Source organism: Oryx dammah, unplaced genomic scaffold (genome assembly GCF_014754425.2).
Source record: "Oryx dammah isolate SB20612 unplaced genomic scaffold, SCBI_Odam_1.1 HiC_scaffold_11, whole genome shotgun sequence".
NCBI classification, from domain to species: domain Eukaryota; kingdom Metazoa; phylum Chordata; class Mammalia; order Artiodactyla; family Bovidae; genus Oryx; species Oryx dammah.
The window spans coordinates 40,947,758-40,962,153 of NW_024070195.1; positions in this window are offsets into that span (position 1 = coordinate 40,947,758).

A 14,396-nucleotide genomic window follows, 5' to 3' on the forward strand; every position below is an offset into this window, starting at 1 on the left:
CCTTTGGCCAGGACCCAAACCTGGGCAGCCCAGTCTCAATGAGGAGAAGCGGGCAGGAAGGGCCTGGCTGGTGGTCCTCTGTTCTCCCACCCCTGCAACCAGCCCCCCTGCCCCTCCCCATCCATTCTTACATCCTCAGACGCCCTCCAGTGTCTTCTCCTTCCCTGCATCTTTCTGTTGGTTTCCATAACAATATTCTCACTGATCTACAGCAAAATGGAAAAAAATTAGGGCAACGTGGTTTTTGTTCTTGTCGTTAAACATATTTAAAGAACCATTCTTTATTCTGAAATTACATCCTTCCTACTTTCTTGGCCTTCCAATGCGTTTTTATGAAACAATGGAAAATAAGACAATACTAGTAGTTTTATTTGGTTTTCCATGTTTTTTCTTGGCCAATATATTATATATATATATATATATATATATATATATATATATATATTTACACACACACACACAAATTCTGTCAGTTTCTTAAAATTTTTGGAGCTTTTAATCAATCTGGGAAATTCAAAATAGAAATCTAGTGAAAACTACCCTAGGTAAAAAAATCATCCATTTCTCTACTCATTCCTGAAGGAATGCTCAAGGGAGTCTGAGGAGAATGACGAGCAGAGGCTGGAAAGAGCCTGGGAAGTAGAGAGAGCACAGCCAAGGCTTCCTGGGGAAGAGGATAGGCGGTGTCCGTTGGTACAGGGGTGGAGGCGCCGGGGTCCTTCTCATGCCCAAGACAGGCAGGGAAGCCTGCAGCCGGGGACAGTACTCTTCCATGAAGGCTTGAAGGGGCACTACGATTTGAGCAGGCTGAGAGTAAAGGCTTGCAAGCAGGGGTCTGATTCCCTGGCTGTCCAGTGGCTAGGACTTGGTACTTTCACGGCTGGGGCCCTGGGTTCAATCCCTGGTTGGGGAACTAAGATCCCACAAGCTGCAAGACTTGGCCAAACTAAACATACAAGCAGGAGTCCAGAGGGACAAAGGTTTGGAGGTGAGAATAAGTAGGAGACGGGCTGGCTCTCTGCTTACAGAGGATGCAGGGTGGAGTCGGGGGTGGTCAGTGCTCCAGGGAATGTGGGGGGACCTTGGGAGTAACCCCAGTTGTGGTGACTCCTCGTGGAAAGCTGGGCTGATGGTGGCCGTGCTGGAGTCGGACCTAGCCTGGGGTCCAGGGGTTTCATGGGGTGGGGCTTCCCTCCTGCTCTGTGAAGACAGGAGGGGTCTCCTGAGAGAGGAAGAGGCCCAGTCCTAAGGAGGTTACCTCACACCCATCCTCAGGTCATCTCTCTTTCTCTCTCTCACACACACACACACAGCTCCCATCTTGCTTCTTCCCAGGACAGACTGGTCCTGGGGAGGGGCTGTCAGCTCAGCAGGAGAGGAAGACAGGCCTGGAGGGAGAGGACAGAGCTGACCACAGCCTCGCTCCTCCAGAGGTAGCCAGCTCTTGGACCCCGAGGCGTCCACCTGGAGGACAGAAGTGGGTAGTGGCCCGAGGGTTACTGCATTGCTCTCCACCCGCGGGAGCATCTCGACAGGTTAGCAGATGACGGAGGCCTCCTCAGAGGGGCCACAGAGGGCTCCCCACAGCCTCTGTGTTCGGGGGAAATGCTCATGACGAGGTTCCTCAGAGATCTCCGTGCAGCTTCAGGGGACAGAGGGGCGGCCTGACTTGGCACCCGGCCCGCACTGCCCGTGAGGATGGGAGCTTCGTCCTTCTCTGACTCAGTGGAGCCTCTGAGCCCTAACTGTACTTAGTCGCTTGGACAAAGAGTGTTTCTGACCTCCTCAAGGAGCCATGATGTAATCACAACCCCTTTAGATACACCTCAAAGAAATGCAAGACTAACTTGTTTTAAAAATAAAAGCCAAAGGAACAGCACTGGGCCGGCAGCTGCGTGAGGCTGGCCCCAGGGCCCCAGGGGCACACTCCCTGATATTAGGTGTCTCCTCCTTGGCTTTAGCCTTTGTGGGGGCCTCAGTCTGTCTGTCTCTTGGGAGGCTGGCTGCCTCTCTGGATAGTGGCAGGGGGGTGGGCAAAGCTGTGTAAAGCCCCAAGCCCCTCCCCTCAGCACCCATTATACAAAACCCTAGAAGACTCAACTGGCCCCAGTTGGGTCAAGCAGTGTGGCCAGGGGGCCAGGGACTGTGACTGGCGGGACTTTGTGAAGCCTGGTCAGAGCAGATTCCAAGAGGCAGGGACATGGGGGGTTGGGATGGGAATGGATGCTGGTGGGCAGGAAGATTGCTGTGCCTCCAGGTGCAGAAATTGATCATGGTTAAGTTTCTCTAGCCAGGGGCAGTGCCTACAGAAGGATCCTCAGAAACATGTGCCCACTGCCTCCTACCCCCACCAAAAGCTGTAAGGTATGTTCCATAGACCACTGGGTTTCAATCTTTTTTTTTTTTTACTACAAAGATACTTTTTATACTGGTATTCAGAGAATTAGTAGATATTGTTAGCATCCATTCCAACTGACTGACTCTGTCATGTTGGTTGTTTAATATTTGGATTACTATCACTGCAAACGTGTGTGTGTATGTGTGTGTATACACATATGTAACGTGTATATGTGTATGAAACAAATTTCACAAAAGAATACTAACATTTACTATATGTGATCTGCTCTGAGATTTTCTATTCTATTTCATCTTTTCAGAATGTCGATTAGAAATTTATCGTTGCTGGGGGGAAGGATGGGAGAAGTGACAGGGAGTTTGAGATGGACATGTACCCACTGCTATATTTAAAATGCATAACCAACAAGGACCACAGCACATAGTATAGTACATGGAACTGCTCAGTTATGTGGGAGCCTGGATGGGAGGGGAGTTTGGGGGAGAATGGGTACATGCATATTTATGGCTGAGTCCCTTAACTGTTCATCTGAAACTGAAAATATAAAAATATTGTTTGTTAATTGGCTATACCCCAATACAAAATAAGAAGTTTAAAACATTTTTAAAAATTTAAAAATATCGATCAGACTTCCAAACTGATTTCACTGCCCACTTATGTCCGTATTGAGTCCAATTAGTTTGACTGCCCAACCCACTGCAGATACCTTGGCAGCCTCCATTGCCCATTCATTCACTCATTCAACAAACATTTTATCGACACTTACTCTATGTTAGGCACTTTATCATCAGAGTTCAGTTGCAGATAACAGACACCACTGTGCCTATTTTAAGCAGAAAGGGATATAATATGGTAACTGAGGGCTTATAAAGTCTTCAAAAGGGTTTGAGGAGTAGAATCTAGGCTGAACTTCCTGGAATAAAATTTATTTAAAAACTGAGCTGCCAAGGAACCTACCGACTCTGCCACCATTAGCAGGATGGGAGTCAGGAGGCCATTCTGTGACTGTGGACCCCAGGAAACACACATCTTAGCTGTGCTCTCAGAATCAGGAAGCTGCCATCATGAAGTGTTGCCTGTACTTGCTCTATCTGTCAGGGGCCTAAAAGAAGAAAAATGTCTCTCACATTTCCAGCCCTAAGGTCCAGGGAAGAGGTGGAACAAAGGCCAAAACAAGTCAATCTACAGCAGCCACCACTGGGACAGAATGTCTGGATGTGGCACGGGTTACTTGAATGGGGTGGAAGTTGATTTCTCTCTATAAGAAAACTTTTTAATGGTTACAGCTACAGATCACTTTGAATGTCAACCTATGCTTTTTATTTCTGTGCTTCTCTGTCTCTCTCTTTTTTTTGGCCATGTCATGCAGCTTAGATCATATTAGTTCCCTGACCAGGGATTGAACCCATGCCCTTGGCAGTGAAAGCACAGGGTTCTAGCCACTCGACCACCAGGGAACTCCCTGCTTCTCTTTCATATATATTTAACTTTTTTTTTTTTCAATTTAAGTCACATCTCCATTGATCAGGGGTTTTGCCCCCCCCCCCCGCCACCCCTGCCAGGAATTTGTTAGGGAGATTCCATGCCTCACAACCTTCTCCCTCACCAACTTGCACACCCACCCTGGTGCACTCTCGGAAAGGTGAGCTTCCACTTCCTGCTCCCTTGTTATTTCCTTCCAGCCACAGTCCAGAGAGAATGCTCCCTCTGCTCTTGCCATTGTCAGTCTTTACTGAACTAATGCCCAGGGTCCAGGAGCTGCTGATGAGGAGCTCTGTTCTCTTTCAGTCACTGGCCACTTGAACTTGCTTGCCCCCTTCTCAGTTTCCACGGCAGTCAGAGTTCCCCCCTGTAAAAACAGTTGCTTCACAGACAGATGATGATAACTGCCATTTGTGGAAACCAAGGCAAAAAATGGTCCTGGGATAGAATTTCCTGGTAGTTCAGTGGTTCAACCCCTGGTCAGGGAAGGAAGATCCCATATGCCACATGGTTTGGCAAAAAAAAAAAAAAAATTTTTTTTTAAACAGACGGTTCTAGGAAAGATGGGCAGATAGATGAGTTTACTCTTTGATGGACCCAACTTGCTCCCATCCCGGGTACCCAGCTCTGTGCTCACCTGCCAGCTCCTACTTAAGAAGATACAGAAAGGGCATTCAAAGCTTGAAAAATATTTGTCTAATAAGAAAATTATGAAACAAGTAAATTACTAATAGCAGAATTTCATGTACCAAGACAGAGCTGTAGGATATACAGACAGGCTGCAGCAAAAGAAACCACGGAACCAATGGCTTACTATAAAACAGAAGTTTATTTCTCTTTCCCGTAACAGCCCAAGGATATGCAGTCCAAGGCGAAAATGGGGTCTCATGGTCTCAGTGGTCCAGGTTGCTTTATTTTCACTGCTCTGGCATCTATAGTCATTCTCTTCATCAGCCTGGTCAAAGATTGCCTTATAACCTGTTCGTATTTCAGGTATGAAGTGAAGGATGAGAGTGGGTGTGGGAGGGCCTGATTGCTTGCTTTAATACTCTCCACTCCATCAGTCAGTCTTGTTCACATGACTGAGCCCAGCTGCAAGAAAAACTGGGATGCAGTGTCTACTCTAGGAAGCCATGTGCCCGGGTAAAAATCAGACATGGGCCACAGTCTCAAGTATGTGTGTGTATATGTGTGTGTGTGTGTGTGTGTATTTGCTTTCTAATCGGAGAAGGCAATGGCACCCGACTCCAGTACTCTTGCCTGGAAAATCCCATGGACAGAGGAGCCTGGTAGGCTGCAGTCCACGGGGTCGCGAAGAGTCAGGCACGACTGAGCGACTTCACTTTCTCTTTTCACCTTCATGCATTGGAGAAGGAAATGGCAACCCACTCCAATGTTCTTGCCTGGAGAATCCTAGGGACGGGGGAGCCTGGTGGGCTGCTGTCTGTGGGGTCGCACAGAGTCGGACACGACTGAAGCGACTCAGCAGCAGCATGCTTTCTTCCATACGTTATACTCACAGAGCTCTGTCTAATCTTAACCATGCAATCTCCATTCTATGTCCTGTCTCCTGGACTCACATTTGATTCCAGCACCCTCCCCCTCCCAGAATTCAAGTACCCAGAGTGATATGAGAGTGGAGAGGCCCTCCAATAAGGATTAATTTCCCTTTGTCATTCTTTGTCATTCTAGACCAACAGGGTTGGGCCACAGTGGCTCACAATTTACTTACAACTCTTGGAAATAAAAAAAGTTTGCCAGCCATGTGCCCAGAGTATAACACTAGAGCTGGGCAGTTAACCTTGACGGTTTCTAGTCTTAGGAGACAGGATCTGTTACATAGCACCTCCTCCCCGCTTTCCAGTGATGGTGCCCCAGCCTTGGGAATTTTCCCTGAGGTTCCATCCAGAGGTCAGATCTTGGGAACCAGCTCACTGCCTTGGAAGTAGCTGAGGTTCCCACACTCGCTCTGGCAGCCTCGATACCCTGGTGCCTTCAGTGCTCTCATAGAACACCAGGAAATGCCTGAGATGGGACCCAAGTTCATGAACTCGGCTCTCTTTCTCTGCCTTCCTTCCCTCCTTTTACTCTATTGTATGTATCTAGGTCACTGTATCTTGAACAATGACTTGGAAACTATTTTAATAAATCACATTTCTATGTTTTTCTATTACTATTTGTTTGCTCCTTGCTCATTCATTTTGAAATCTGTTACTCGTTGGCAGATAAGCTATAGCAGGTGACAAACATTTAGGTGAAAAAATACCTTTTCACTTTTCCCTCCTACTTTAAAGAAAGACAGGCACTACTTAGTTTCAGCTACGGGAGTCCTCGGCCCAGCTCAAGGAAACGAGTTGTTGTAAGATGCCAGTGACTGGGAATCTCTGGGGTTAGGAGGAAGGGAGGACAGCTGAGAGGAAAAAAGGGACCTTCCAGGATGGCATTTTGGTTCACCCTTTGGCTCCATGGAAGCAGGTATCATGGAGGGTAAAAGCTCTCTCTACCCACTTCTTTGTTCTCTCAAAGGAAACTGTGTTGTGTCCCAGGACATTTGAATGGCCATAGTTACTTGTGGGCAGGGGTCACGGGCATTAAAAGTCTCACACTTGAGTGTGGTATTGGTGATTTTTGTTCTCATCCTTGAGTGGAAGGAATGAGCCAGTGGCAAGACTCTTGGAAGAGTCACTTGTTGCATTCGTAACTTACTGTCGCATAATGAATTACCCCAAAAGTTAGTGGCTTAACACATCATTTATTACTTCACAGATTTCTGTGTCAGGAATGCAGTCACAACTTGGCTGGGTCCCCTGGCTCTGGGTCTCTTCACAGGTTGCCATCAAGGTGTCGGCGGGGGATGCAGTCACCTTCAGACTCCCCTGGGAGTGGACCTACTTCCAAGTCTACGCAGGTGGTGGTTGGCAGATTTCAGTTCCTTGCAGGTTGTGGGACCGACAACTTCAGTTCTTCACAGGCTGTTGGCTGTCCTTTCCATAGGATAGCTCACAACACAGCCATTGGCTTCATCAGCACAAACCAGTGAAAGAAAGAAAAAGGAGAATGGAAGCAAGATGGAAGTCACAGTGTTTTGTAATCTAATATCTTTTTTTGGCTGTGGCACGTGGGATCTTCAATGTTTGTTGTGACACACAGGATCTTCCGTGCGGCGTGCAAACTCTTAGTTTCAGCATGTGGGATCTAGTTCCCTGATTAGGGGTCGAACCCAGGCCCCCTACATTGGGAGCATGGAGTTTCAGTCACTATACCACCAGGGAAGTCCCTGTAATCTGATCTTTAAAGTAACAGTTCCTCACTTGGCCATTGCATAATCAGGCCACTTTTGCTCTTTATACATCTCCTGCTCAGCCAGACCCTGTTTCACCTGCATCCTACTTGCAAGAACGTGCTTGCCCCTTGCCCCCAGCTAGTGGCTGATCTAATCCCTCAGCCAGAAGGTGCTGGGGACCAGTGTGAGGAACTCTGCCCATGGCAAAGGTCATGAAGAAGGAGGCTTGGCATACGCAAAGGCGTGATCAAGCCTCAGGAAACCCCCTGTTCCCGAGCATCTACCCCAAAACCAGAGTCTGTTTTATGCTCTCCCCCATAACCATTTCTCTCGGAGAAGGAGTAAACATGCAGCTCCAAGTCAATAAAAATTCTTGGGCGTGACAAGAGTGTTTCAGCTTACGGACTCCTCTGAAGGTTATCTAGCCCGCCTGTATAGGTTCATCCGACCACATGCGATTGTTTACAGCCTCCCAATCTGAGAGGCACAAGATGTTTTAGACTTACTAAAGGTAAATTCTTTTGGGGAGTTGGAAATCATTAGTATAGTGGGTTGGTTAGGAATTATATTGGTGAAGGGTTTTTTCATTTGTTGTGCCAATAATTGCTGCTAATTCCCTGCCCTGGGTGTGACAAGGGTGTCTTAGGTCAAACCTCTCTGCTGACAGACTAGCTTGTGTGACAGGATTATCCATGCTCATGATTGTTTACTACCTCTCAACCATAAACAGCACAGAGAGTTTTGGAGTGTTTTGAGAGTCTTAATTAGCATAGGGCTTTTCTCATTGTAGAGTCAATGATTGCCGCCAGGCCTCCATATCCTTAGGCACCTGGGAATATATTAATCAATGTATTTGGAATATAGAAAAGGAAATATAGTAGTTTTTAAGGTTAGCAATACTAGACTTTTTGAGTTAATGAATTTTCTCTTTTGTAATAGATCACTGTACTTTGTTATAAATCACTGTGTCCTTGCTATGTAAAAATGTAACTTTATCACTATCTTAAGACTAAATAGATCTTAAGGGGAACATTGGTGAAAGGATTTTCATTTGTTGGGTTGATGTTTGCTGCTAAATCTCCATGTTCCCTGCCCTTATAATGAATATAACTAGCATATAGGAGAAATAAGTATTAACCTTTAAGCATATAGGAGAAATAAGTGTTAACCTTTAAGATTAATCATGTTAACCTTCGGTTAAATAAATTTCTTTCTTGATTGTAACTCACTACACCCTCACCCTATAGGAATGCAACTTTATTTGGAGGGTGGTGCCTGGTTTAAGAAAAAACACCCTTGGAAAAAATAAGTTTTTTGGTTATCAGAAAGAAAGGATCATAAAATGTCAGCAGGTCTCATGGCCAGAAGATGATGTAATATCCCTAAGACCTTTTTTTTATACATTTATGTGAAGCACCTGATTTTGATAAAGGTCAGGACTGCTGACCCCCGCGTGACTCTGTATTCATCCCTATGTGTAACAAAAGGTATATAAGCAAACCCCAAAATAAAGAAATCGGATCAGTTTCCGGAAAGACTGATTCCCCCATGTCGTTTCTTTCTTGCTCCCCGTTTTTCTGGCTGAATTCCCATCTGGAGCATGGATGCTATTCCACGTAAACCAAGTTATTCAGCCTCTTTTTCTCCACTAATTTTCCTACTACACTATCCGTTTCTAATCTCTCTATATATCTGTAATTAAATATGTATTTTTCCAAGGACGCCGACGCCGTCCCCACCTTCGAATTCCCTGGATCCACTGGGGCTGGACCCCGGCAAGAAGGGCTCCACCTGCTAGTTTATTAAGGGAAATACCTTCCTTGTGATGGTCGTTATGAGGGTCATGCCCCAGCTGATGGTTTCCCTGGTAACTAACAGATGAGTCAACCTGATGTCAATCCCCCTATAACTAGTTGCCTCATTCTTCCCCAGGTAGCAAAGATGGCTGTCATGTTCTGCCTGGTCTCTGCTGTAATGGTGGGATGTTGCTCCAGGACGTTTTGTTTCACAAATGTAAGATGCCCTATCTCTCTGTTACTGTCTCCAGGCTCTTTCTTCACTCATGAGGCTAGGCAATCACAAGACTTGCAAGCCTGCAAGGTGAAGCCTGACAGCCATATCCTATTGGTAAGAAGCAAGTCACCAGGTCCAGATCACATTCAAGGGGAGAAAATTACACAAGAGCAGTGGTAACATGTGAGTTTAGAGAAGAGAGGGTCTGTTTTAAGTCTTAAGATAAAGCTGAGGATTCCAGCCCTGTTTGCTTGAAACCCTGTATTGGGATCCTGCTGGAAGCAATCCAGTGGGGTTTGGCGTTACCTCATCTCTGTCTGTCACACGTCTCCTTCAGGAAACCAGTTACAGGAGTAATTGGCAGTTTGCCTGGTCAAATACCATCTACCAGCACCCCAGCCCATCTCGTAATCCCATCAGAGGAAACTCTGGTTTCCCTTTTGGTAAAATTTCAAGTATAATAGTTTCCCACCCTGGAAAGCTCTTCCCTCTCTCCAGATCTCATTCAAGCCCATCTCTTCTGTGAAATCTTCTTAGAATCAATTGAAAAGATGGAAAGAGATGCTTCTTTGGAGAAATAATTGCCCAAAGATAAAATAACTCTGCAGGAAAGGAAACAAGCTAACCAGCTGGAAGTCAGACAGAAGGATGGGATAGATAGGGTGGTGTTCATTGGTGTGAACGTTCTCTTCTCTCTGGCAGAGAACCTCCCAGAGGGAAAACAGGCACATCTAGCTGCTGAGTGTGGATTAGTGCTTGTTGATTTTTGTTTTGTCTTTTATTGTGGCACCTTGCTGTTTGTGGGACCTTACTTCTCAGATCTCAGGGACTGAACCCGGCAGTGAACTCAGATGGTTCAGACGATAAAGGATCTGCCTGCAATGGAGGAGACCTGGGTTTGATTCCTGGGTCGGGAAGATCCCCTGGAGAAGAGAATGGCAACCCACTCCAGTATTCTTGCCTGGAGAATCCCATGGACAGAGGAGCCTGGCAGGCTATAGTCCATGGGGTCACAAAGAATCAGACATGACTAAGTGACTAACATATTCACTTTCATGGCAGTGAAAGCACTATATCCTAACCGTTGGACTGCCAGGGGATTCCCTAGTCCTTGTTGATGGATGCCACCTGTGGCAGGTTTTCTCTTTTTTTTAAATTGGCATATAGGTGCTTAATAATGTATTAGTTTCTGCTGTACAGCAAAGTGAATCAGCTATACATATACATATATCCACTCTTTTTGGATTTCCTTCTGTTAGGTCACCCTGTGATGGCTTTTAAATACTCACAAAGTGTTTGACACTCTTCAAAAGGTAGTACCTAACTCCCCTCATCTTGAATGTGAACTGGACCTAGAGACTCACTTCTAACAAACAGAAGATGGTGAAAGTGATAATGTATGACTTCTGAAGTTAGGCCAGAAAAGGCACAGCAGCTTTTGCCCTGTTCTCTCTTGGATGATTCACTCTAGGAGAAGCCAGCTTCTATGTCACAAGGATGCTCAAGCATCCTTGTGAAGATGCCCATGTGTAGACAAACTGAGGCCTCATGCTAGCTGCCAGCACCAACTTGCCAGCCACATGAGTGGGCTTCTTGGAAGTCACCCTCCAGCCCCAGTCAAGTCTTCAGATGACTGCAAGCCTGGCCAATGTAATTTGACCTCAAGAACAACTTGATTGAATCAGAAGCACTGAGTCAAGATGGCTCCCAAATTCCTCCGAGAGATAAGAAGCTCTTATCGATATTTTAAATTGTTAGGAAAAGAACTGGAGAGATGGGGCAGGAAGAAAAGATTTCTGCTTCCCTGTTCTAGTGTACTTGATTGGCAGACTCATTTAGTGCAAACTACTTCACTAGTGCCTAGGTCCTGGAGCGGCCAGCAAAATCCAGTAACCAGCAGGTCCTCCTGGCGCTGCCTCTCGGGCAGCAGTGTCAGCAGAGTGCCCCCACCTCCTGCAGCTTCTCCAGCATCTGGTACCTACTGTGCACGTGGCTTCTCTAGCCAGAGGTTCTGAGGCACTGACAGGTTCTCTGGCACCAGGCTCCTGTGGTACGCGGGGGCTCCTGTACCCTGCCCAGGCGGTTTTGTTGCGGGTTGAGTGCCTTTGGCTCGACACATCCCTGAGACGAGCTCTCCCTGGCATCTAAGGAGGCAGACTTCTGCAAGTGCCCCTGGCATGACACCAACATGACCTTTCTGCTCTCTGGCAAGCCACAGACTGTTCTCTTCAACAGGATCTAGATTTCAACCTTGAGGTAGGAGGCAGGTATCACTTTCTGGAATGCTCTGTTTCAGCCTTAGTCTTGGGCACAAGGGCTGCTGCTGTGTCTGTTGTTCAGGTATTTAGAGTTCTCTTTACTCCTTACTGGGCTTCCCTGGTGGATCAGATGGTAAAGAATCCACCTGGGATGCAGGAGAGGGGGATTTGATCCCCTGGGTTGGGAAGATCCCCTGGAGAAGGGCCTGGGTACCCACTCCAGTATTCTTGCATGGAGAATTCCATGGATAGAGGAGTCTGGGGGGCTACAGTCCATGGGGTCACAAAGAGTCAGATACGACTGAGCCACCAACACTTTCACCTTACTCCTAACTGTTAGTCGCTCAGTTGTGCCCGACTCTTTGCGACCCCATGGACTGCAGCCCACCAGGCTCCTCTGTCCATGAGATTTTCCTGGCAAGGATACTGGAGTGGGTTGCCACTTCCTTCTCCAGGGGATCTTCCCAACCCAGGGATCGAACCCAGGTCTCCTGTGCTGCAGATTCTTTACTGACTGAGCTATAAGGGAAGCCCGTTTACTCCTCACTAACCAATTCTTTATTTCTTATGGGGATTGGACTAACAATTATTTTTAAATCTCCCTGTTCAAATTATGGTGTGGTTTCTCTCTCTTGATTGGACCCAGACTGATACCCATAATTTGTTACGCAGCAACCAATAACCAACACAGTGCACCCCACGTCACTGCCCACTGCCAGATCTCCTTTCATTACCATCGGCCAATTGTTATCATGTGCCTGCCCAGAGCAGGCTTTGCCTTCAAGGCTTTTATAAGGAGTCAGATAGGACCTACTGCAAAAAAGAACAAAATTTATAAGACCCAAGCTTTAATTTGCCAAATGCCACATGAGAGACTCCGATGAGAAGTGCTGCTGGAAGCCCCCAAAGCGGGTATAGTTGAAGAAAACTCTAGACTACCACAGGTCATGGGGACACAGCCCATGGGAAAGCAGGAAGACAAGCCCTGTAGGCAGGGAGAAGTTTGCATCAAAACCTCAGGGGCAAGACTAAACATGACAGGATTAGGTCAGCTGTGACTTGTTTGCTCCAGTTTGACTAGTGAAGAGTGTTGACATGCTTGGCTAGTGGCAGGCAGGATGAACAGATGCTGAAGGGCCTTAAATGCAAACCGAATTCATTTGGTGCTATTATGTGGCAAAGGGCTCTAGTGACCATACCTTCCAGGACAAAATCCTGTCTGCTTTTCATGTAGGTACACTTGCACTAGTCAGATCAGGTGACTTAGCTTTGGGGCGAAGAAAAGTTCACTTTGGTGGTGGGGAACCTCTGAAGGTTTTTGAGGATGGTGCAATGTGGGGTTTTGATCTTTTTTTTTAATTGTTTGGCCATGCCACATCATATGTGGGATCTTAGTTCCCTGACCAGGGATCAAACCCATGGCCCCTGCAGTGGAAGCACAGAGTCTTAACCACTGCACTGCCAGGTAAGTCCCAATGTGGGATTCAAAGATTAGTTTGCAGTGTGTAGGGCTGGAGGATGGACAGAAGTAGGAGAATGACTTCCCAGAAGTCCTTACATGGGGGAGACTAAAGCAGTGGGAATTGGAGCATGTGATGGGGAGAGAATTTAAGGTGACTCCCCATACCTTGCTGCTGACATAGGAACATGGTGGGTAGGATGATGCTGGCATTTGACAAGTTCCACTGGGCTGACTGCACTGTAGCCAAGTAGCAGGGAGGAGCAGCCTAAGTCCTGAGCTCAGGAGAAAGATGAGAGCTGGTGATTCAGAGCTGGTAGTGACTGTTCACTCACAGATGGTGATCAAACTTGGGGAGACGGTGATAAGGATGGTCCCTTCGTAAGAACTGGCTCTCTTGGTGAAAAAGTAGGTGGATAAAATGAAATCAATCTTGCATCAATGGTTGCTGAGCCTGGATGAGTGTCCACAAATGTGTCTACTTTCCCACGTTTTGCAAGTTTTCATAATAAAACATTAAAAAAACAAACCTGGCTCTCTGATCAGCATCTCCTAACCTATACCCTTCCACCCACCATCCATCCACTCAAGTGATGGGGTCTTGGGTCAGGAAAACAGTGGGGACAGATTTGCTCATAGTTCAGTCCTAAACTGGCCTCTAAAACCCAGAAGCATTGAGGTCTTTCTCAACTGCCACAGACTCTGGCTTAGAATCCATGGTTTCCTCTCACGGGGCTCAAGCCACGGAAAATGAAAGAAAAAGTCCAGTAAAAATTAGGTTCCAGTCCTACTTCTGCCACAGGCCAGTCATGTGACCTTGAGCAAGTCACTTTTCCTGCCCCTCCAACCCCTCAGCGACTTCTCAGGAGCATGTGTTAAGGAAAAGAAATAACCGTGGCCATTTTTAAGCACTGAGATTTGGCAGTTGCTGTTACTGTTGTCTAACCCAGCCCATTCTGAGTAACCCAGTGCTATACTGTCTGCAGTGCCATACTCTCTCTCACTGATTATCTTTGGCCTCAGTCCCCAAACCCACCTTCTCCCTGAAACTCCCTGAAAGCACTGGCTCCACATTCAAATTTAAAAGCAGCAAGAGATGGGGAGGGATAAATTGGGAGATTGGGGTTGGAACATATACACACACTACTATATATCCAATAGATAACTAATAGGAACATACTGTATAGCAGAGATCTCTACTTGGTACTCTGTAATGACCTACCTGGGAATAGAATCTAAGAGAGAGTGGGTATAGCACTCAAAAAATGGGCAGAAGACCTAAATAGACATTTCTCCAAAGAAGACATACAGATGGCCAATAGGTACTTGAAAAGATGTTGAACATTGCTAGTTATTAGGGAAGTACAAATCAAAACCACAACAAGATATCACCTCACACCAGTCAGAATGGCTATCATCAGAAAATCCACAAACAGTAAATGCTGGAAAGGGTGTGGAGATGAGGGAACACTTCTGCACCGTTGGTGGGAATGGAAATTCGTATAGCCACCACGGAGAACAGTATGGAGTTTCCTTAAAAAAACT